The 24,418-nt window shown below is 41.6% G+C and overlaps 1 long non-coding RNA gene across 3 annotated transcripts in view; it reads left to right on the top strand.

Moving 5' to 3' along the window:
• Positions 1-5,866, top strand: part of LOC143835583 (uncharacterized) — a 43,424-nt gene extending 37,558 nt beyond the window's left edge. For all 3 annotated transcript variants that reach the window (XR_013230233.1, XR_013230231.1, XR_013230232.1), the window contains exon 4: positions 3,401-5,866. This is a non-coding gene — a long non-coding RNA (uncharacterized LOC143835583). The remainder of the gene's footprint in view (positions 1-3,400) is intronic.
• The last annotated feature ends 18,552 nt before the right edge of the window (positions 5,867-24,418 follow it).

Genomic DNA, 24,418 nt, shown 5'->3' with positions numbered 1-24,418 from the left:
CTGATTGCCCTAATACGGGGGTCATCCACCCCTGGTCCGTGGCCCAGTACCGGGCCACAAAGACCATGGTACCGAGCTGCCGGTGGCCACACCTGCCTCCCTCCCCCGCAGTGAGAAGCTTGCCGGCCCGCTACACTCGTAGCTGCCAAAGAGGTTGCTTCGCTCGCAGCCGCCAAAGTGGCTGCTTCGTTCGTGGCCCAGCTAGCTCGTGGCCCGCTCGTGGCCCAGCTAGGAAGAGGCAGGCACGGCCGCCGGCATGCCAGTGATGCAAACATGCTGGCAAAAATGTGCATGTGCAGCAACTCTGCGCATGCACATTAGTGCCCCGTGTTAGTGAAAATCTGCGTGTGCAGGTTTGTGCACAGCTGCCGCACATGCGCGGCGCCTGGGCCACCGGCTCTCCCCCACCCCCGGAGGCGGTCCTTGACCACAAAAAGTTTGGGGACCGCTGCCCTAATAGATGTTCTCCAAAGAAAGCTGGATCTAGGCACATTGGTGGTGATGGTTCTTTTAGGTCTGAGAACAGCATTCAATATGGTCAACCATAAACCTTTGGTCCACCACCTAGCCAACATAGGGGTTAGAAATACAGCCTTGAAATGGCTGGAGTCCATTCTCCATAGTCATGGGCAAAGGGGTGGCAGTAGGGGGAAGTATGTCCTAGTGTAGGGCCATAAATTGTGGGGTCCTTCAGGGAGTCATACTTTCTCTAGTGCTATTTAATATCTATATGTGCTTTGGGCTCAGCTTTGGGCTGAGTTGTCATCAGCATGCTGTTGACACCCAGCTACTTCTGCTAGCTGGATGATCATCTGTCAACACCTAGGACAATCTGGCAGGTATCTGGAGGCCATGGCGGATTGGCTCAAATGCAGCAGCTGAAGGTGAATCCAACTAAGATAGAGGTTCTCTGGCTAGGTCAACATGTGAAGAGACAGGTGATACAGCTCCCCATATTTGACATGGTAAAGTTAACACCAGAGCCTACTGCCAAGAGTCTGAGCATGATTTTGGACCCCTCCTTATCAATGGAGGTCTAAATCATGAAGACAGCCCAACTGACATAGAATCATAGAATCATAGAATCATAGAATCATAGAATCATAGAATCATAGAATCATAGAATCATAGAATCATAGAATCATAGAATCATAGAATCATAGAATCATAGAATCATAGAATCATAGAGTTGGAAGGGGCCATACTGGCCATCTAGTCCAACCCCCTGCTCAACGCAGGATCAGCCCAAAGCCTCCTAAAGCATCCAAGAAAAGTGTGTATCCAACCTTTGCTTGAAGACTGCCAGTGAGGGGACTGCCACACTACCAAACACTAAATTATATTAAATTTTAAAATCCTATTTAACTTTTCTTTTGCCATGACCCAGATGCCCCAAGCAAGCTCAATCTCATCAGATCTTGGAAGCTACGTAGGGTTGCCCTTGGTTAGTCTTTGAATGGAAGATTACCAAGGAAGTCCAGGGTTGCTACACAGAGGCACAGTGGCAAACCACCTCTGAATATCTCTTGCCTTGAACACTCTGTTGTCAAAGTCACCTGCAATTTTAAGGCACTTTATAAACACACCTCCTCAATTTCAACCGGCAAACCCTGATGCATCAGAGCTCAAGTGAGACCACCCATGTAGCATTCAAATGGCAGGAACCCCAAGCCCTTGACTTCATCACTCCAACCAGCTGGAGGAAACCCCCCCCCCTTCTCATTGCAGAGTAGTCAGCTGAGGGATCAGAAATAGACTTGTGTGCTCCGGCATGCTTCAGCTCCTTCAGCAAGCACCAACACCCGAGGTGGCCAGCACTGCAGCACAGAGGGGAGGGGTGGCAGCACACCAGCTGGCACCACCCCTTCCTTCTGCACTGCAGTGCTGGCCACCTCGGTCATCAGTGCTCGCTGAAGAGGCTGAAGCACGCTGGAATGCACAACCCTAAAAGACTGGGCAGTGAAAACTTCCCTGAGAGGGTCAGGCTGAGCGGCCCCTGCTGTCCTACAAGCCAGAACTGTGGGGCCACTCAGCTCACTGGGGCCAACAGTGGCCATTAGCCCACCCACTGCATCATCCTCCCCACTAGAAGCAAAGCAAGAGGAGATGGTCGGTAAGCTGAGATAAACTGGCATGGCTGATGAAGTTTCTGGGCTACAAGACCCCTCTGAGACTTGGCTGTGCTCCTGGCCACCACTGGCCCTCAAAGGCAGTGACCCACCAGGAAAATGACCTGTAAGTTAAATAACTAGTCAACTCCTGGGAGGGATGATAAGAAATGCCATACTGAATCAGACCAAAGATCAATGTGATCCAGCATTCCGTTTGCAGCACCATTCATACAGAAAAGGTTTTCAAGAAGATGCCTTTTCCTTTATTTTAAATCTATATTTTACATGTTTGCATCTCAAACATTATAGTATTACTCAAATGCATGCAATTAAAAACTACTAGCAGAAACTAAGGGTGTCACTGGGCTGCAGGCAAATCTTTTAGTCTCTTTCTTTTTCATCCATTGTTTCTTCCAGTTGTCCAAACAGCCAAAACATGATTTCATTAATTCTGACACTGTGCTTGCCCTCCTGCATAATGTAACATTTCCATATTTAAACACACCTTCAGTGTAACTCATTAAATTTGCACTTGAGATATCATTGGCAAAGCAAGGAAATCCCCCTTTGTGCCATATACTGAAGAAGGGACAGATGTTAACTAAACACTAATATTGGGCTTTATGTCTTGCAAATGCTTGCAGATTTATAAACAAATTAGCAAATGGATGAGGAGGTAAGGGATTGAACTGGGACACACTTAAACATGCTGGGAAGGCAGATTCAAGAAGCCGACAATGTCTCCCAAAGTGCAGTAATGTAAAAAGCCATTTGGCGTGAATAGCAAAAAGGCATCCAAGATTAACTTTAGGCACCTGGAATGTTCTCATCAGTGTGAGCAATGCTTGCAACGATTGGGCTGTGCATGAAGCTCTTGCCCATCAAATGGTTAATATGTAAAGTTACCCATCCAAGGAGCAGAAAATGAAGGTCCTCACATTGATGGACACCAGCTCAGAGATCCCTGATGTCCCAAAATATTAGGTTTCTCTTCTAATAATGTTGGAAATATTGCCTACTGTCATGATTAATCTTAGCAACAGCATAGCCTGATTGCAGGTGACGCAGTCACAGTGCAGCGCCTGTGTTGGTTTCCACACACCGTCAAATCTGCTACAAATGCAGGGGTGAAGGGGAAAGAACTGTGATACCAGGTTTCCCAGTTGCTAATAGATTGTGACACGAGAGAAGGAAACCTTTATTTTAAATCAAAAAACAAAAGCCAAATAGCAAAACTTATGTACGTGCTTAACTTCTTTTCTTTTTCTTCTCCCTTCTCCTTTGTCAAGTGGAAAACATTCGCCTCTTAACAACTCTTGGCTGGCATCAAGGGAAAGTGGAGGTATTTGCAGATGTGGAGGAAGACATAGAAAACATTTTTCAAATCAAAGGCTTGAATTATTGCATGGGCTTCATGGAGTTTCACAGGCAATGTAGACACACCATTGTCTACGCGTTGGAACAAGCTGCCCTTTCTTTGAGAAGGAGGGAAAAAAAACAACTTGAAGTTTCTTGCACTCCAATCTGTATGTATCAGGGAGCTATCTATATTTGGAAATTCTTTGCATTGTCTGTGATATGGGTGTGCTGTTTTGGCCCAACAATGGCAACATTGATTTTAGAATTTTAGAATTTTGGTGCACAGAACAAACTGCGGAACAAAAACCGCCTGCTCTCAGTAGCACAACAACAGTGCTCTTATATAAACTTGCCTCTCCTCATCATTTTTACATAGTAAGAGATCAATATGACTCATTCATCAGTCATTATTAAAGCCATTTATCTACTATTTCCCCCCTTTTTGTTAATAAAAAGCATTTTGCTGACAAAATTATGTCATCTTCCGCTCATTCAGTAACAGCACAAGATAATTAGCTTTGTTGTCCCCTTGCAACAATTGAGCCTTGTTTATGAACTTACATTTATTGAGTGAAAGTATTTGGAAATGGATTGTACATTGAAGTTTGGTTGCCATGGGCAATGATCATCCTCAAAAAGCCGTGACCTCCCTGTTATGCAGCTAGTAACTAATTGAAATGATACAAATTACTCTGATTCTCTGTCTGCCGGTTTAGAAGCTGGTTTTGGTCAAGGGTCAAATGAGCTCCTATTCATGAGGCTATGTTTGAAGTGGCTGCTGCCATAGCAAAGGCTATGGCAAGAAAGCTGTGACTCCTTGTCATGCTACCACATACTGTGGAAAAGTGTTGCGGTGTTAGTAAAACAATAAGGCCCGCAAGGCTACCTTCATTCAGGACATCAAAAGCTTTGCTTTGTCACTCAGCTTGCGTCTGTTGACAGCACTTCTGGACATGGTTTATGGGCTCAAGATAAATGTCGTATTCATTGCTCTGTTGGCTCAAGTTTTTCCCCTATCAACTTAATTGATTTCCTAGGACTTTGTAAGTTGAAGAGAAGAAATTCACTCAAAGATCACATAATCCTAAAACTCAAATTTTGTCTAAAATGCAACCTCCGTAAAAGAGCCCATATTTCAACCACTGCAAAGAATCAGTCAAAAGAAGATACACTTCTACTCTTGGCTTCTCATTGTGAAACCTTCTTCAGCTGCATTAGTCTCTTCATGTGTGCACATTGGGACTACAGCTGGTCTAGTAATGTAACATAAAATGATGCAGAGTGCAGACTGCAGCTGCAATAAGTAGTATAATATTGAGAGGCGAGATGCTCATTCCCTCCCTACTCTGTTGCTTACTAGTATGGTTTAGTGGTCAAGATACAGACTCTAATCTGGAGAACCGGGTTTAATTCCTCACTCCTCCACATGAAGCCTGTTTCAGAACTCTCTCAACTCCACTTACCTCACAAGGTGACTATTGTGGGGAGAGGAAGGGAAGGCCATTGTAAGCCTCCTTGAGACTCCTTAGAGTAGAGGAAAAAACAACTCTTCACATCAACCCCAAAAGAAAATGGGAAGCCTCATCTCAGTGCAGGCTATTTTCACTGCTTATATGCCACAGGTGGACAAGGGCTCAGAACAGACACAGCACAGCTTGAGTGGCTTGCAGGTTATCAGATGCCTTTTTTTCTACAGCGCATTCAATTTGTGGGGAAAGTCCTAGGCAGATCACTGCACTGTGAGCTTATATTACCAGCAGCCTATTTCATCAAAGGCAGGAAGCTGTCCATGAAAGCACAGACCACGATTAACAAGCAAAACTCCACTATGTCATTACAGATCTCTATTGTTTTAAATACAAGATAAGCAAAAGGTCAGCAACATATATGGTGCATCTTCCTTTTTATTAAAAAAAAAAGATCCTGATGGCTTGTCAGCTCAAGAGTAATGGTGCTAAATGTTAATCTAAATGAATCTGGAGAAGATGGCAATAAAAGTTAATAATTTACAGAGAATCTGTCCTTTAGGAAATCTTGAGAGAATGCAGGGAATTCTGCTCAAAGGCGTATTAAACAGGTGCTAAATGCTGCAGTTTACTAGATGCAAAATCACCAAAGTACTAAAGATATTTCTTTTCTTTTCTTTTAAGCACATACAGATTTAAAATGTCTAAATCCATCAATGTCATGATAGACCCTACCACACCACATGAACCAGTCAGACTTCTAAGATAATGAAGATTAACATTTTTTTTCTGAGTTTCCACATTACTGTTTGAAAGATTTCTCCACCAAATTTTATTGGTTATATTGTATGTTCTAATACATTTTAGGGTGAATTAATGCGTTTCTTTATATTACAGGTTATAGATTATTATATGCATATGGAGTAGATTTATGCCGTTTATACCTTCTTTTATATTTAAAAGCTGTAGATACTAACATTCATTTACAATTAGTGACTTCAATAAATGGAAAGGGGAACACTCTTGTTGCTTTGTGTTTTTTCGTGCACGTTTTAGCTGACACTGAAAAACAAAACACAGATATTCTTAAACCGAAAAGGACCTAGAAAAGTGAAAACTAAAGAACTCTAAATGAATACATGAAGTTGTCTTATAAACCTATTATGCACGGGCTGGATAGTCCAGGGGGCAGTGGCAGGGCGGCAGGGCTAATCCCTGATTGTGCATGACACTGCTGCCATCCCATCCCCAGCCCAGAGCAGGGCCCTAGATAGCCCATGGTAATGGAACATAGATTCTTCTGTTTCCCTTGACACTGCGGCCGCCATCTGCAGCCCTGCTGGGCCAGCCCCATGCATCAGCCTCCCACGACCGACAGTGGCCCTGCTGGGGACACCAAATGCCCCTGTCAGCACCATGGAGCTGACAGGGCAGTCTCCCACTCCCACAATGGGGGGAGAGCAGCATGCCACTCTCCTGCCAATGTGCAGTTGGGCCCCAGTGCCCCCACTCCCATCCCATTGCTGTCGCCGCCATGCAGTTCAGTGGGCCTTCCTTGCCCCGGCAGTGTGCATGCGTACATATAACATCGAGGTGATCCTCGTTTGCCATGCATTCTCCAGCTAGGGTGGGGCATGCTATCCCACTGCTATCAACCGGTTGCATTAATACGTCGTAACGGGTCAAACCATCAAAGTTATATTTTCTGCACTGACTGGCTGTAGCTCTCCAGGATCTGAGGTCAAGGTCTTTCATACCAATTTCTATTACATCCTTTAAACTGAAGGTGCTGGGAACAGAACATGGGAACTTCTGCATGCAAAGCAAGAGGCCTGCCACTAAACTATGGCCCGTTGCCCAATGAAAATAAATGGTAAATAGTGGAATTAATAGCAAAGCATATCTTGCTACAGAACTTACTTTAACAATTAAAAATTGTTTTGTGGATTGCAGTTTCAACCTTAGCTTGGATTCATACTTTGTTTTATTGTACATGTTGGCATATGTGCTTACTTTTTCTTCCTAAAGATAAATTACACTGCTAGTTTTCAACAACAGTTAAATATCTATACAGTCCACAAAATAGAGACCCAACATGTCATGGTCAAAAATGACATTCAGCAATGCAACAAATTAGCACTAGTGTGCAAACAGCTAGGAAGGAATTGATCATACAGGTAATCAAGCTTCATGGTAAGAGGAAATTAATCCACAGTTCCATTTCCAGACATGAGCAGGTATATGGTCCCTTCCACAGGAGCAGATGCCAGAGACTATGACCTACACATTACTGCATCATCATAGGGGTTGCACATATTTCCCCTCTGGAAAGAATCATTTCCCCAATAATCCATTGCTTGTTGTAGTAGTTAAGAGTAGTAGCTACTAATCTGGCAAGCTAGATTTGATTCCTCGTTCCTCCACATGCAGCCAGATGGGTGACCTTGGGCTCATCATCACCCTGTTTGTGCGACTGTCACAGAGCAGTTCTGTCAGAGCTCTCTCAGCCCCATCTACCTCACAAGGTGCCTGTTGTGAGGAGGGGAAGGGAAGACAATTATAAGCCACTTTGAGACTCCTTCTGGTAGAGAAAAACAGGGTATAAAAATCAGTTCCTCTTCCTCTTCCTCTTCCTCTTCTATAAAACCTAATCCTATTATGTCTAACGAAAAGAAAATAATACTATAAAAACATCAGAACAACAAAGATAATACTATAAAGAGTTCATCTAGTGCATAGTGATACTGTTCATAAGGGACTTGACATGTATATTGCTAGTTGCGTAAATAATCCCATATGCAAAAGTGTGCTACATACTTAATTCTTCCCATGACCCTAAAGCTGAGACACACTTTAGAAAATCAGTGATGGTTTCAATGAATGGGTTAGCTGCCTTTTGGCACCATCATTAGTTGTCTGACCAGCGCTGATGTAAGAATCTGGGTTTGGAGCAAATGTCAGGCATTTAGAAACTGCCTTTGAAAATTTATACAGAGGTCCATTTCTTGTATGCAGCTGTGATGGGCATGAACTTTGAACATTTTTTTTCATCCAGTTGGTCAGCGTCATTGTTTACAAAGTATTTTAATTAAGATGCATAATTAAAACAAGTACAGACTTCCAATCACCACTACAGACAACTAAGATCAAGAGGAATTGAGCAAAGAATTAAAAGATAAAATAAAACTAGGAATACAGACTGTTTTGCAACACAAAAAAATCTGCTGAACAGATATATCACTATTTACTGGACTACTTTTATATTAAAAATACTAAATGTGGATTGTAATTTTAAAAACTATCAATATCAATCATTTATGAAACAGTATAAAATCCCTCCATTTTAGAATTTGTAAAAAAAAAAAGTCTCTCGCCATCATTAAACTGTCATAGAAGATATAAGTCTTTGCTTCTATCATCTAAACTCTAAAGAGAAAGCATACATAGTGTTTGAGAAAATATTGAAGATACCCTGCTCCTTATAGAGGCTAATCAGATGTCAACTCAGTTTTGGTAATAAGAGCAGAGCCTATTTGGCAGATCTTATATTTACATTTCCAAAAGTCAATATGATACAATGGCTTATTGAATTGTATTGAATTTTTGGGTTATAAAGTCTAAGTACAGTCTCAAGGGAGATTATTTGCTTTTGTCAGCAGAATAACCAACAAAAAAACACCAAAACACCGGGATCAGTACTTGAAAAATAGTGCACTCTTGTTTAAATGTACTTTCCCATATCCTGATCTGGGGACCACACAAACCAAAAGGATGAGCTTCCTAGGTTGATTTTGACAGAGCATATCAGTTGTTCTACATTAACTATGGCAACACCTGCTCATGTGGAATATGTCTGATGTATCTGATGTATTCCCCATGGCTAGTTTTATCCACTAATACTACAGCTTCAAAGTTATCAAGTGATAACTGTTTTATTACATCATAAAACTAGCCATGATTTAGAAGCAAATATTATATATACATACATACATACATACATACACACACACACACACACACACACACACACACACACACACACACACACACACACACACACATATATATATATATATATATATATATATATATATATATATATATATATATATGAGAAACATTAGCTACTGCAGGGAATGAGCTGAGAATTCAAGGTAGAAAGTTGGATAGATCTAAAACTAAGAGAGCCTTGGAATAATGATGGTGTGCAAGAGTTTCAACTGCTGATGTCCTATTTTTGATTTGCAAAAAATGAATGGAGTTGTCTCATTTTAACTTTCAAGTGTAGTTTATCCCATCATGTTAAAGAACTAGGCTCTTAGTGATGCAGTTCCAATGAAGCTTAGATAAAAGTTCACCGGCATTTTCTCAACCTCTAAATGTTTGAGTACATTACCATTCATCACAATAGACCTACTATTTTCGTGTAAAGAAAATAGTTTCCAATCCCATCTCCTTTTCTCTTGTCACCACAAAACACTTTGAATGAGTTCTGATGTTTCTAAATAGAGGTATGAACCAATAAAGCATCTGTTTATCAGTTTATGAATGGCATTTTGCTTCAGCAACACTAAAACACATATTGTTCTAGGAGAGGAAATGGGTAAGCTGCAAGTGGGTCCACGGAACTCAGGTTTTGAGTATTCTTTTGTTTGTATGGTTGCACTGTAATATTTAAATTCACTTAATGTGTGAGGTACTTAAACTGGCCTCTTTCATCGACCCTTGAAGGAACAATACGAAGTAGTGAAAACAAAATCAAGATTTAATTGCACTTAACAGAAAGATATCAAAGAATTAATCTGACATTCTCTGTTTTTGCTATAGTTTACAAATGTTAAAACCTGCACACATTCATTAAAAATCAGAGAAGCACTAAGCCTCAAAATGTAACGTTACTGGCTTTTTCTTGACAGAAAGAAATTATCAAGCAAGTACTAAAGTTGAGAAAGAAAGCACTGTAGAAAAGGATTAATAACAATTACAGCTCTATTAGATGGCTGCATCTCATAAGGATAAGCCCTGCAAGGCAGACTACACATATCTAATTTGAGCTATCCCAGGAGTATGGAAGCAATCCACACTTTAAAACATTACCCTAATATATCTTACCATGATGGACTATAAACACACAAAAGAGAAGTGATGGTCCATCAAGTCAATGATATTCTTTCTCCCAAGTTTCCTAAAGACAGCCAATAGGTGTCTAATCTGCAATTTAAAGAACACAGAGACATGTATTTACACAATAAAACAGTAAAGATCTGAAAGAGCCATTACTGCCCATTGTATACTGTGTCAACTAATCCCTCCTCTTTCCTTCCCCCTGGGAAGTCCTTTTTCAGCTCTCTTGGAGTCATTTCTTTTCATTTTCATTTCCTAGTTAGCTGATTCCCTCCTATCCCTTCAAACTCCTTTTCTTCACAGTTGTTAAGCTCTCCAGGACAGGAGACAGAAAAGCCCCACCTGATGACTGAGCACGCAGACACAAGGAATCCTGTATCTAAAGCATGGTCAAAATCAACATGAAGCATTCTCTGCAAACATTCTTGGAAATGGAGGGTGGAAGGTGGAATTGTACCTATAAAAATTACCTCTCAAAGTATAGTGCTATGTTGCTAATTAGCTACCCAGCCATCTTGTACAATATGAACTTATTTGTTTCCAGTGGAATCTATCACTTGAAAATGTTCTCCAAAGCATTCTCTGGATATCTGTGGTGAAAGACATTCAGAAACACTGTGATTTTGAATTTGGAATGTTTTGCCTAGTGCATTTTGGACAACAGAAAAGGCAACAGAGCCATGAAGAACTAACTGCGACATGGTCATTTAGAAGAGAAGAGCTGTTGTTGTTGTTGTTTTTGTAATACTCCATTTCTCACTACCCCCTTCAAGGATCGCTGCCTTGTTGTGGCAAGGGGGCTTGCGTAGTTCAGTGAAGCTATGAGCTATACCGTGCAGGGTCACCCAAGACGGACAGGTCATAGCTGAGAGCTCTGACAAAAGGTGATCCACTGGAGAAGGAAATGGCAAACCACTCCAGTATCTTTGCCATGAAAACTCTATGGACAGTTCCAATAGGCATAACGATATGACGCCGGAAGATGAGCCCCTCAGGTCGGAAGGTGTCCAATATGCTACTGGGGATGAGCAGACGGCTAGTACGAGTAGTGCCAGAATGAATGAAGCGACTGGGCCAAAGCCGAAAGGACGCTCAGTTGTGGAAGTAACTGGTGGCAAAAAGACAGTCCGATGCTGTAAAGATTTTTATTCCATAGGAACCTGGAACATCAGATCCATGAATCAAGGCAAGCTGGATGTGGTTAAACAAGAAATGACAAGACTGAACATCGACATTTTAGGAATCAGTGAACTAAAATGGACAGGAATGGGTGAATTTAATTCAGATGACCATTAGGTATACTACTGTGGACAAGAATCTTGCAGAAGAAATGGAGTAGCCTTCATAATCAATAATAGAGTAGGAAAAGCAGTCTTGGGATACAATCCAAAATGACAGAATGATCTCAGTTCGAATCCAAGGCAAGCCATTCAACATCACAGTGCTCCAGGTCTACGCCCCAACCACTGCTGCTGAAGAGGATGAAGTTGATCAGTTCTATGAAGCCCTACAACACCTTCTAGAAGCAACGCCAAAAAATGATGTGCTTATCATCATGGGGGATTGGAATGCTAAAGTAGGAAGCCAAAAGATAACCGGGATAACAGGCAAGTTTGGTCTTGGAGTACAAAATGAAGCAGGACACAGGCTGGTAGAATTTTGTCAAGAGAATACAATGGTCATAGCAAACACTCTTTTCCAACAACCCAAGAGACGACTCTACACATGGACATCTCCAGACGGTCAACACAGAAATCAGATTGACTATGTGATCTGCAGCCAAAGATGGAAAAGTTCTATCCAGTCAATAAAAACAAGACCAGGAGCTGATTGTGGTTCAGATCATGAGCTTCTTGTTGCAAAATTTAGGCTTAAATTGAAGAAAGTAGGGAAAAGCACTAGGCCACTCAGGTATGAACTAAATCATATCCCCGAAGAATACACAGTAGAGGTGACAAATAGATTTAAGGAATTAGATCTGATAGACAGAGTGCCTGAAGAACTATGGACGGAGGTTCACAACATTGTACAAGAGGTAGCAACTAAAACCATCCCAAAGAAAAAGAAATGCAAGAAATCAAAATGGCTGTCTGAGGAAGCTTTACAAATAGCTAAGGAGAGAAGAGAAGTGAAAGGCAAGGAAGAAAGAGAAAGATACACCCAATTGAATGCAGAATTCCAGAGAAAAGCTAGAAGAGATAAGAATGCCTTCTTAAATGAACAGTGCAAACAAATAGAAGAAAACAATAGAATGGGGAGGACCAGAGATCTTTTCAAGAAAATTGGAGATATGAAGAGAATGTTTCATGCAAAGATGGGTATGATAAGGGACCAAAATGGTAGGGACCTCACAGAAGCAGATTAAACAAAGGTGGCAAAATTATACAGAAGAACTATACAAGAGCGGGCTTAACATCCCTGATGACCACAATGGGGTAGTTACTGACCTGGAGCCAGACATCCTGGAATGTGAAGTCAAATGGGCCTTAGGAAGTCTGAGCAACAATAAAGCTAGTGGTGGTGACAGCATTCCAGTTGAACTATTCAAAATCTTAAAGGACGATGCAGTAAAAGTGCTACACTCAATATGCCAGCAAATTTGGAAAACTCAGCAATGGCCACAGGATTGGAAAAGGTCAGTTTACATTCCAATCCCAAAGAAGGGCAATGCCAAAGAATGTTCAAACTACTCCACCATTGCACTAATTTCTCATGCTAGCAAAGTTATGCTCAAAATCCTACAAGCTAGGCTCCAGCAATATGTGGACCGAGAACTTCCAGAAGTATAGGCAGGATTTTGAAGAGGCAGAGGAACTAGAGATCAAATTGCCAACATACGCTGGATCATCGAGAAAGCTAGGGAGTACCAGAAGAACGTCTACTTCTGCTTCATCGACTATGCTAAAGCCTTTGATTGTGTGGAGCACAACATATTGTGGCAAGTTCTTAAAGAGATGGGAATACCAGAGCATCTTATTTGTCTCTTGAGAAATTTATATGCAGGTCAAGAAGCAACAGTGAGAACTGAACATGGAATCACTAACTGGTTCAAAATTGAGAAAGGAGTTCGGCAAGGCTGTATACTGTCGCCTTGCCTATTTAACTTGTATGCAGAGCACATCATGAGAAATGCGGGATTAGAGGAGTCACAAATTGGGATCAAGATTGCAGGGAGAAATATCAACAACCTCAGATATGCAGATGATACCACTCTAATGGCAGAAAGTGAAGAGGAACTAAAGAGCCTGTTGATACGGGTGAAGGAGGAGAGTGCAAAAGTTGGCTTGAAACTCAACATCAAGAAAACGAAGATCATGGCATCCGGCCCTCTCAATTCCTGGCAAATAGATGGGGAAGAAATGGAGATAGTGACAGATTTTATTTTCCTGGGCTCCAAGATCACTGCATATGGGGACTGCAGCAAAGAAATTAAAAGACGCTTGCTCCTGGGGAGGAAAACTATGACAAATCTAGACAGCATCCTAAAAAGCAGAGACATCACCCTGCGAACAAAATTGCGTTTAGTCAAGGCTATGGTATTCCCAGTTGCAATGTATGGCTGTGAAAGTTGGACCATAAGGAAGGCCGAGCGTCAAAGAATTGAGGCTTTTGAACTCTGGTGCTGGAGAAGACTCTTGCGAGTCCCTTGGACTGCAAGGCGAACAAACCGGTCAGTCCTAGAGGAGATCAGCCCTGACTGCTCTTTAGAAGGCCAGATCCTGAAGATGAAACTCAAATACTTTGGCCACCTCATGAGAAGGAAGGACTCCCTGGAGAAGAGCCTAATGCTGGGAGCGATCGAGGGCAAAAGAAGAAGGGGGCGACAGAGAATGAGGTGGATGGATGGAATTACTGAAGCAGTAGGTGCAAACTTAAATGGACTCCGGGGAATGGTAGAGGACAGGAAGGCCTGGAGGATCATTGTCCATGGGGTCGCGATAGGTCAGACACGACTTCGCACATAACAACAACAACAACACTACCAGGAGCCCCAAAGCAACTTACAAACACCTTTCCTATCTTCTTCTTTAAATCCCCCACCCACACAAGGGTTTGTGTTTAGACAATGTAGGCAACTCATTTACATTTTCACACAATTCTTTTTAACCACATGATCGGATAAATTTTCATCCTTCTAGGCAATCAAGGTCAAAGAAAGTAGTTGTATCATGCAGTAGCCATTTGCTTTGTATAAAATTATATGTGTTTCTTACAATCTGATATGGATGGGTAAGAAATAACTTAGATAAACTGGAGAGGAGTGAGTGGGTAATTAAACTTTGGTGGAAAGCCCATATTCCAAAGATGCAGTTAAGGGCTGTGCGTATGACTATATATTTATATATTTGCTATAAGAACTTCCTATTCTATAAGTATAATTCTCCTTTCCTGGGATCCGAAATATGTCTGCAAGCTCAGCTGTTAAACCCCTGTTCAACTCTCAAAAATCAGGAGACAATGTCAAAAACGTAATTGTAGAGCTGGAAAAAGAGGATGCCACCAAGATGATTAGAGTGTTGGAGAACCTTCCCTATGAGGAAAAGCTGAGGAGTCTGAGCCTTTTCAGTTTAGAAAAAGGACAACATGATAGAGGCTTATAAAATTACTGGAGAGAGATGACAAAGATATATTTTTCTTCCTCTCTGAAAATACTAGAACTCAACAGCATCCAATGGAACTGAAAGACAGTAGGTTCAGAATGGACAAAAGAAAATGCTATTTTACACAGAGAGTAGAAAATGTGGAATTCATTGCCAGAGGATATAATGATGGCCACAGGAATAAACAGCTTTAAAAGGGAACTAGATAGATTCATGAAGGATGAGTCTATCATTGGCTACTAGCCATGGTGTCAGAAAGGAACTTCCATATTCAGAGGCACTATGCCTCTGTATCCCAGAACCAGGAGGCAACATGCCTTAGCCTCTGTGCCCTATTGTTGGCCATCCAGAGGAACTGGTTGGCCACTACTGGACTAGATGGACCAGCAGGGCTTCTTGTGTTCTTAAAGATAGGCAGACAGACCTGCAAACATGGACTAGAATCCAATAGGCCTGTGAGGATGTGCAAAGATAACCCTTGGAATACTGCTCTTAACAATATAAGAAAAAAGATTCTCCAATAGCCCTAGTCTGTGTGTTACTATCAAAGAAACTAAAATAATTGTTCTCACTTGGTCCCCATTTCTTTGTACAAACAGCAAGTGACATATTCATGTGCCTTTGAAATTGATGTGTGGATCTTTTATTTAGATGCATTAGAATGCAAGTCATTATGCTAGAAGCCGATGCTAGCTGCTCACAGGTCCCTATTCTATCAGGTCCAATGTAACTTGCAGGCCTCCCATCAATTTCTCCCATCAGTTTCTGATTTTGATTAGGAAGATGGTGATTCAGCTTCCCTACACAGATACATTCTCCGGATCTTTCCTAGTCCAAGAGGACACCATGTGCCCAACTGTGCTTATGGAAATGCAGGGGCAGGGCTTTAACCAAACAGTAGAGGGAGAATAATGTTCAATAATGCAATGACTCTCCCTATCTAAAAACACTGAATGAACGCCTTGCCAGTATTTTAATAATGATGACATTTATCCTGATATTTTAGTTTACTAGGCAAGTTTTTGGCAACACATTTTAGAAAATAGCCTCAGCAGGGGCAACAAAAATGAAGAGAAATTAAGTAATGAATCAGCTGGGTTTGATCAGATGAAAAATGTATAGCTTCAAGATTTTTATCTAAAATTAACTATTCTACATACTAACTAGACCCAATGGTGTGAGTACATTTTCCCAGGGCCTAGGGTTTGGCCTTTCCATGTCAAGACACTGACATTTTGAATCTCCATCTTTTCACTGTAAAGTACTTACTGATTTGAAAACTAGGTCTGCAACTATTTTTATCTGGGTTCTATTAATTAAAGCATTTCACTAAAATGCAATGGGAGCTGAAAATAGATACCAAATTAAGAAGCAGGCGTTAACGAAGCGACACCCAGTCACACCTCCCAACAAATAATGACAGTGTGTTTATGCTGCATTACTCTTGTCTAATCTTCATATCTACTATAATTATTAACTACTAGTCCTAAAATCTATAGAGTTATCATTATTGTTATTATTATGAAACTCAATCCCATTTTCATGTCATAAAGATAAACCAAATCTCATTTCAATTAGTTGCAGCAGGAGGGAATGAACTTTAAACAGACATTTAATTTCTGAAAAAAAATTAGGAAGTTCTTCATGGAAATGTTATGGCATTTTGAAACAGATTAATAGTTCAGTATGAACACATCCACCCTGCAGCTATATGACGGCTGTACTGTGATCTGAAGATGGGTTAAATGAGCAGAGCTAGTTGATACCACTGGCTTGGATCTAATCAAATTGTGTTCATTTTTTATGACTTTTATCTATACTGTTTTCTTATTCCAGGTATAATTTAGAATTGTTACAGTGGGTGACTTGATTTGTGGCTGAGATCTACTTATTTAATTGAAGATAACTGGTTTACAAGGATGGTTTACTGCAACTAAAAGACTAGTACCATGAAGTTAACTATCTCATTTCTGTATCCATTCAAAGTCCATTTTATTAAGGCACCAAAAACATTCTGTACCAGTACACACAGAAAAGCCACTTCATGGAAATCATTTTAAGCAACTTCAACTGGAGGTTGCAGACACGAGGCAACCATTTTATGCATGCAAGTTATATCATGTAACTTGTTCCATTCCCAGAATTAAGCAATACCATGTTATTTTTCGAGGCTTATTTGCACAAATAGCTATGCATGTGACCTGTCTCTTCACATGAGTAGTGCAACAACACTGGAGCTGTACATAAACTATTAAAGATAGCTTTCAGTGTTCTTCTGTGTGAGCAGTTTCTCATTCAAGTAGACAACACAAGTAGACAACACAAGGGTGTGCCAGGAACAAGGATAACTGCCTTGGCTCTTAGGACTCTAGAATCCCTGCCAATAGCTTCCTTCTAGAAGGTTATGGCATTATAAAACTCTATCAGGCAATCTGTATGTTTTGAATGAGAGGCTGGTAACAGTGAACATTTAAAAAAATTAGAACATTCATTAGCCACCTTTCCTTCATGTGGAACTCCAGGCAGCTTGCGATATAAATAAATTTTACTTAAAGCACAGTAAAAATAACCATTATAAAACCCATAAAATGACAGTTTAAAAACTGCCAATTAAAAAAACGTAATCCAATCAATGTGTAAGTAAAGTGTTGCAGTCTACTTATGGCAACCCCAGGAAGGGGCTTTTAAGGCAAGTAAGAGGCAGAGGGGGTTTGCCATTGCATTCCTCTACAGAGTCTTCCTTGCTGGTCTCCCTTCCAAGTACCAACCCTGCTTCGTTTCTGAGATCTGATGATATCAGGCAATACCCTGCTGTCTTCCCTTCCAAATCAATCAATATGCAATCCTAAATAAAAACTCTCTTCAACTGCTTCCTCAGGATAATATGGGGCCAGTCACCCAGGAATGAATGCAGTTGACACACCAGCTGGAGCTGGGTGAACTCACTCCAAGACACCCTGTTTTCTAAAGTGACCCCTGTGTCAAGCAGCAGTATGACTTTGCCTTTTCAAGGGGAATATAACCCAATCTAAGACAGGAAAGATCTCTGCTAACCCAGAGAACCACTATCTTGCCAGGACTAAGTTTCCTCATCCAGCCCATAATAACTCTAAGCATCAGTTTAGAACAGGGGTAGTCAACCTGTGGTCCTCCAGATGTTCATGAACTACAATTCCCTACAAATGCTGGCAGTGGCTCATGGGAATTGTAGTTCATGAACATCTGGAGGACCACAGGTTGACTACCCCTGGTTTAGAACATCAACAGCATTCTTAAAATTAGGTGGAGGAATAGGATAACATCAACATATTGGTGAAATCACAGCCCAGAGTGCCTGATGACCTCTCCCAGGGGTTTCATATATCTCCTATGAACCTCTGTTAAAAAGGATAGGATATTTTTCTCCCAGTGGTTGGCAACCCTGCTCCCCTTGCCTCCCTCTTTAGGTACCAGGTGTGTGAAGCCCCATATGTACAAGAACAGCTTTGTCATCTGGGTAGACATTCAGAAATGGTAGCCTTCCTTACCACCAGCAGTATTAAATGATCTAGTCCAAATTTTTTCTATTTCACCAGTCTCCTCATTCCCTGTAATCTGTAGACCTGTACATGACAAAGCAGAAATCTCGATCATTGCACAATGAAAACTGCAGCCTTGTGTGAAATATCCCCCACTGCTGGCTGATTAACAAATTGCAGGTAATGGTGGGAGGTTTTAGGTGCTGATAAATCCATAGTTTATATCTAGGAGTAAAGTGTACTGAACAGTCTAAAAGTGTTGAAGTATCTTCAAAATCATTGCAGGGTGCAATTGACTCACACAGAGTGGCATGCACTTTTATATTCATTCAGCCACACATCAAACTGTGGGCCTGAGAGTAAAGCCAGGCTATGGGGGTTTCAGTCACACATTCATGCACTGAACATAACATGACAGTTACTCAATCCACATATAAAGAAAAAACCAAGGGTATCCTACACAGATAGTATGCATGTTCCCTGTACCTTGTGAACAGGGCTCTTACATATTAACTATGCCAGAGAAAGGAAAGATATTTTTTGGCCTATAGGTTGGATTTCCTCCTTATCTGCCACTTTGCTGGCAGAAAAGAAAAGAGTGTTTTATTATATAAACCCCACAGCTCTAGTCACAGAAAACTGTGATTTACTGTAGTTGTTCAAATAAAATGTAAGGGGAAACTTTTATAGGTCTTAGAAACTACGGAGAACTGCCATTTAAACTTCCATGAAAATTCAAGGGGGAAAAGGATCATCCTGGAAATAAGGAAGGACATTCCTCTGCCCAAAGATACAAATACTAAAGTAGCTCTGCTCTCAGTTGTTTTGTTGAGCTAAATAAATAGTTTTTGCATGAAGCACACTTCATGCTTCTCAGTAGTGTTTCAGCCACCGATGCACACTTTGTCAATAATGCCACTGAATTCATTATATATGGCATTATACTTTCCGTTAAATATAAAATTTGCAGCTTGGGATTGTTTTTGATACTCAGAGCACCAGTTTTTCAAACATCAGTACCACTTCAGCCACCTCTAGAAAACAATGACCTTACCATACTGAAAATATCCAAATTTGACTTCAGACAGTTCAGAATAAGGAAAAAATGTAAACAGCAAATTACGCCACTGAGTCCTAGTGTTTTCAAGTACAATTCAAAGAACCTTTAAAATTTGGATACCGGAAGGGGAAAAAAACCCTTCTTCCTCCTGCACGGGACCTGTCCACTTGTGGTAGACAGGCAGTGACAATAAATAGTTCCTTTTCTGCGGCTGCGTCCCATCTAATAGAATTCTTTCTTAGGAAACTCATGTCATGCCTTTTAAGCATCAAGAAAAACCAGAGCCATTCACCTAGGTTTAAGGGTTTTGTTTTCCTGTTTTTTTCAATCACCAGCTTGGTGTAGTGGTTAGGAGCGCAGACTTCTAATCTGGCCAGCTGGGTTTGAATCCCCACTCCTCCTCCACATGCAGCCAGTAGGGTGACCTTGGGCTCACCACGGTACTGGTAAAGCTGTTCTGACCAAGCAGCAATATCAGGGCTCTCTCAGCCTCACCTACCTCACAGAGACCGATTATACATGGTAGCAGCTGCACTGAGCTGCTGCCAGTCCTTGCAGTGGGGTAGCATGCCCTGCCGCTTCCCAAGGATGCACAGGGTAAGGAATCTCCCAGCACACACAGACAGTCCCAATGTTGTATGTCCGCACAAAGAAAACCAGGGCTGGAAGAGCCCATCTCGTCATGCAGCAGCAGCCTTAAAAACACTTGATTTGCTTTTTACAAAATTAAATACTAGCTGATTATAAAAAAATAAGTTTCTTGAATTGTAATAACTGAAATTGTTATATCTCAAAAATATTTATACTAATCCATTGGCATCTGATTATGCTGTAATATATATATATTTAAAAATTAAATCTAGACTACAGACACTTAATGTAAACTGACTGTGACAAAAGATACACTGTTGCAATTAGAAGAAACAAGTTGAATAGCCACTATCAGTGGCGCTCTATTTCTGCAATGGAGCTGGACAGACACAGTCCATAGAAATCAATGGGAATGGTTCAGCAGCCCCTCTGACCTGTTGTGCAGATCCCAAAGAATCACAGAATCATAGAGTTGGAAGGGGCCATACAGGCCATCTAGTCCAACCCCCTGCTCAACGCAAGATCAGCCCTAACCATCCTAAAGCATCCAAGAAAAGTGTGCATCCAACCTTTGCTTGAAGACTGCCAGTGAGGGGGAGCTCACCATCTCCTTAGGCAGCCTATTCCACTGCTGAACTACTCTGACTGTGAATTTTTTTTGCCTGATATCTAGCCTATATCGTTGTACTTGTAGTTTAAACCCATTACTGCGTGTCCTCTCCTCTGCAGCCAACAGAAACAGCATCCTGCCCTCCTCCAAGTGACAACCTTTCAAATACTTAAAGAGGGCTATCATGTCCCCTCTCAACCTCCTTTTCTCCAGGCTGAACATTCCCAAGTCCCTCAACCTATCTTCATAGGGCTTGGTCCCTTGGCCCCAGATCATCTTTGTCACTCTCCTCTGTACCCTTTCAATTTTATCTACGTCCTTCTTGAAGTGAGGCCTCCAGAACTGCACACAGTACTCCAAGTGTGGTCTGACCAGTGCAGTATACAATGGGGCTATGACATCTTGTGATTTTGATGTGATGCCCCTGTTGATACAGCCCAAAATGGCATTCACCTTTTTTACTGCTGCATCACACTGCCTGCTCATGTTTAGTTTACAATCCACAAGTACCCCCAAGGTCTCGTTCACACACAGTGTTACCTAGAAGCGTATCCCCCATCCAGTAGGCATGCTTTTCATTTTTCTGACCCAGATGCAGAACTTTATACTTATCTTTATTAAATTGCATCTTGTTCTCATTTGCCCATTTTTCCATTGTGTTCAGATCTCGTTGAACTCTGTCTCTATCTTCCGGAGTATTTGCCAGTCCTCCCAATTTGGTGTCATCTGCAAACTTGATGAGTAGTCCCTCCACCCCCTCATCTAGATCATTAATAAATATGTTAAAAAGTACCGGGCCGAGCACCGAGCCCTGAGGTACCCCGCTACTTACCTCTCTCCAGTCTGATGAAACACCATTGACAACAACTCTTTGAGTGCGGTTCTCTAACCAATTCCCTATCCACCTAACTATCTGAAAATCCAGATTGCAGTCCTTCAATTTATCCATCAGAACATCATGGGGAACCTTATCAAAAGCTTTACTAAAATCCAAGTAAACGACATCAACTGAATTTCCACGATCCAGGAAACCTGTTACTTGGTCAAAAAAGGAAACTAGGTTGGTCTGACAGGACCTGTAGGAGACAATTCCACGCTGACTTCCTTGGATCACCATACATATTAATAGAGCTTACCCAGGACAAGAAGCAAGTGCAGTGATACAACTTGGCTTCAATAGGCTTAGACTGGAACTAACTCTACACTGTACGTTTATTGGGTTATTTGGTTCTATAATCCAGGTGTTGGAACTAATTGCAAGTTCAAAGCCTAGGAACTACTTCTTAATTAAAAAAAACATTTCTACTCATACACCTTGGTTTAAAGAAAACAACTGCATTTCTTGAAAAGAGGGAAATATCTTTTGCACCAGTGGGTATGGTACTCCCTTCCCCAAAGGTCCAGATAGAGACTGAAGATGAACCTATTAAGTTAGGGCCTTATCCATTTCACATTGAGTGAGTTCTCTGCTGTTGTTTTGAAAGTACTCCCCTTAGGAAGATCTGTGTAGTAGAAGGTAGCTCTTGTGTCCCAGAAGTGCAACCTACTCCTCACTAAGAAGTTATTTAAGCCAAATGAAGGAAAAAATCAGCTGGAATTTAAGAAAATATGGTCTGGAGACTAATCTCTTCCATGTGAAGTCCCACATCAGACAGAAACTTCCTCAGCTAAGGCCTTTCAGCAATTCTGTTTCTTGCAGAAAATGCAGGAACTTCTGAAAAGCTTCTACCCTCTCTCAGTTTCAAAAATGACTTCACATACCAAGTTTTTCAGTGAGCTTACTCACTCCCTACACTCCTCCCAATATGCAAATTAAGTAGTTTCACTATTCTACTCAACAGCCCATATTCCCAATGCTCTACAGCAGTGGTCCCCAACCTTTTTATCACCGGGGACCACCAAAGGTGAGCTGGTAGCAGAGTGGCAGGGCAGCCCCCAATGAAGCAGCTGGGGAGGAAGACGAGAAGGAGCTGCGGCCCGGTACCGACTGATCCACGGACTGGGACCGGTCTCTGGACCAGGGGCTGGGTACCACTGCTCTATAGCTATGATTAATATATTTCAAAAGTCATGCTGCACATTGAAATACACTACCAGAAAATACTATACTATGAAATCTAGAGAGCAATTCCAGTTCAAGTGGACAAATTGTTCACCATCACAGCAGTGAAGCCCTGGATTTTTAGACATGACAGTTCTGATTTTCAGCAGCAAAGATAGTCTGCCAATTTCCAAATTTCTCCAGACTTCTAATCAGGTATGAAAGCAGGAGTAAATTTTTTATTCATACCAAACAGGGTAGCCCATCACACAAAGGTAACTATCAGGTTTTTAGCCTGCAGCAATACAGATTGCATCAACTTCATATTCACTTGCAATGGGGAGGGGGGCTGCTAAATCATGTGTCCCAAACGGATATCAACTCCTTAAAAGGAAACACTATTAAAATTTGTCTATCTGCAGTTCACTCCCTTGCCTCTGTAAATGTCAGATAAATTCTCATCCCCAGAATAACAGCTCATGTTATTTATTGTTGTTATGTACAGTTTGGAAAATCCAAAATGCTCTGTTAAGGGCTTCTGCAAGAAGAAGGCCAAGCCTCTATACGCTTGTTTTCCCAAGGAGCTCCAGAAAGACCTTTCCTGGGGCTATTATGCATGGCAGGAAACATTGCAAAAATCTTGGGGAAAAAAGACTTTAAAAATTATTCTGCATGTGTTCCCATTTTCACCACAGAAAACCCACCATAGTACTTTTAATTATGCATTGTCCTCCCCATTCATAGTGGTGACTGCATCTTTCCAACACTGTATTTGAAACTAGCTTCAGTACAACTTTTGTTTTATGACAGTGCCTGTTTTCGCATACATAAACGTTAGCGTGTCTTTGGTATTCTCCCCTGTGTCACCATACATCAGTGGGGGGAACAGACAGTCCCTAGTCCCTCATCCACCAATGGGAGCTCAAGGCACCTCTTGTTTGGCACAGACCCTCCCAGCTATGCTATTATAACATTACACTAGCAGAAATTAATTTATTCATTCCCGCAGAGGCATTTGAAAGCATTTCAATCCACTCTTTATGAGGAACAGCATACCTCTGAGGGAAGAAGGTTGTAGTGTTGGCATTCAAAAGGTTGTGTGCCCCCACAAAAATTTCTTGTTGAGGTCTCCATGTCCATGAACTACAATTCCCATGAGGCCCTGCCAGCAGCATGTGCCAGAGTAGTGGTCAGGTGACATTGCAGCTGACGATGACTGCCAATGAATTTCTAACACAACGGAGGAAGTACCCCCCACACTTAAGGATTTGCCATCATAAGTCTTTCAAATGCATAATCATATGCAGAAAAAAACACAGAATCAGAGCACAGGCATAAACACAACTGTTTTCTTTTAATGATGATTTCAAAGGGTCAGTGTGCTTACTTTGGTGAAAACCTGTACATGCATAAAAGCCCCTGGAGACCTCCAAAAATAGACCAGTGCACTGAATGCTCTGTGGAGGGAATTGTATCTCCCAGATTGTTTACGCACTGGAGGTTTCATGCCGGGCTGTAGGCTGGAGTTTTAGTTGTGGCAGGTTACCCCACCTCCTCCTGCACCCACATGGGGGAGCATTTGGCCCAGTGTGCCTCATCTGCCCCTGATTTGTGCTCCTGCAGGGGAGCTGGGGCCGTGAAGTTCCCAGTGCGTAAACGGTCCCAGTCATGATTGCTACAAGCCATATCAGGACTTGGTTTCAGGTGCACAACCTATTTGTGCACACAGCACACAGCAGATGAAACAATAAACCATAATAGACAAACATAGGAAAGGTATGCCTCCATGCAGTCTATCAAAGATATAGTGACTATATAGGGAAAGAGCCTAATCAGACATAAGGGAGTCCAGTCCTTCCCTTTTCTGCTTGACTGGGCACTCAGCAAGCCAGTGAGAAATGGAAGACCCATGCCTGTCCCCTGAACATGCCTGTCCC

The sequence above is a fragment of the Paroedura picta genome, chromosome 4 (genome assembly GCF_049243985.1).
Source record: "Paroedura picta isolate Pp20150507F chromosome 4, Ppicta_v3.0, whole genome shotgun sequence".
Classification (NCBI taxonomy): Eukaryota; Metazoa; Chordata; class Lepidosauria; order Squamata; family Gekkonidae; genus Paroedura; species Paroedura picta.
This window is presented reverse-complemented; position numbering and strand designations above follow the sequence as displayed.